The sequence below is a fragment of the Myotis daubentonii genome, chromosome 15 (assembly GCF_963259705.1).
Source record: "Myotis daubentonii chromosome 15, mMyoDau2.1, whole genome shotgun sequence".
NCBI classification, from domain to species: Eukaryota; Metazoa; Chordata; class Mammalia; order Chiroptera; family Vespertilionidae; genus Myotis; species Myotis daubentonii.
In genome coordinates this window covers 19,891,807-19,893,288 of record NC_081854.1, presented here as the reverse complement: position 1 = coordinate 19,893,288, position 1,482 = coordinate 19,891,807, and positions in this window count along the sequence as shown.

Here is a 1,482-nt window from a genome sequence, read left to right as displayed (position 1 = left end):
CTTCGTACCTGCTGCCTCTGTCTGCCCACGATTCTCAGTCTGGCCCCAGAGTTTGTTCTTTGAGCCGCTGGGTTACACCCCTGCCCATCCCGGGCTCCTTGGCTCTTCATTCCCGCGCCTCCGTCGCGTATTCTACCTGTCTCTCTCCTCCGTCTGTTCCTCTCTTTGTTCTATCTTCTCTGTCTCCTTTCTGCTACATTTTCTCTGCCTGATTCTTTTAGTCTCTTTTTGTCTTTCTCTCCTCCCCTCCCCCCCCCCCCCGTATGTTTCATTCTCTCTAATCTCGGTTTAGATCTCGCCTCTGGATTTTTAACTACAGAACCGACTCCCCCAATAAATAACCGCAGGAGCTGTCTCTTCCCCCTCCCGGGAAGGAATGGGGTGGAGTAGCCAGCCAGAGGGCTCCCCAGGTTCCCCACGCTCCCCAGAGAAGTAAAAGGCTACTCTGGGACTAGTGGGGGCAGGGCTGCCTGGAGGGGTAAACCCAGGCCGGGCGCCAGCGTTGGCTGTGAAAAGCAGAAAGTGGCAGTCCCGGGGAGGCTGGAACGAGCTGCGCGTGAGTACCCAGCAGGGAGTTCCCAGTGCCGCCGCCTACTTCCTGGCCATTTCGAGAGTCCAAAATACACCCCCCCAAAAAGAACATAAAACAGCCTGTTGGGCATTATCTCAGGGGACAGAGGACGGTCAGGAGTGGGGGCTCCTTGGCACTGAACTGCGTCTTCTCCACCCACCTGTTACTGTCAGGGTCTCAAGCGCAAATGCTCATGGGACCAGGTGAATGAGGTAGAGCGTGCCAGATAAGGCAGGTGCAGGATAAAGGGGAGGGTCCACGACCTGCTTAAGGGAGCGAAACAGAGAGGGAAGTCTCCTGATTTAAAATAATCTTTTTTATAACCACCTTGTGGGTCATATCCGGCCCATGAGCCACCAGTTTTAATCTCCCAGGTACAGCTCAAGTTGTGTGATGGCGGACAGGGACTCCTTCCTGCCCAGACCCCTGTGCACCTCCAGCTCTTCAGGAGGAGTGGCGCTCCCATGGGGCCACCTGGAGGATGCTAGCATAGGGCCTAGTCTACAGGCTGTTGGTGGTTAAAGGAATTGTCCCCTGTGGCCAGTGCTTAGCACTGCACTTGGCACATAGCAAGGGCTCAGTGACTGTTAGCACAGCCCCCGCCTCCAGGGAAATGGTGAGCCCTGGGAGGTGGGGGGCAGATAGAAAGGGCAGATGGCTAGGTCCTCCTGTTCTTTTCCTGATCCTCCTGGCTGGGGAGGAGCCAGACTCTAGCCCCTTCAATGCAGTGGTTCTCAACCTGTGGGTCGCGACCCCTTTGAGGGTCAAATAACCCTTTCACAGGGGTCGCCTAAGACCATCGGAAAACACATATAAAATTACATATTGTTTTTGTGATTACTCACTATGCTTTAATTATGTTAAATTTGTAACAATGAAATTGGGGGTCACCACAACATGAGGAACTGTAT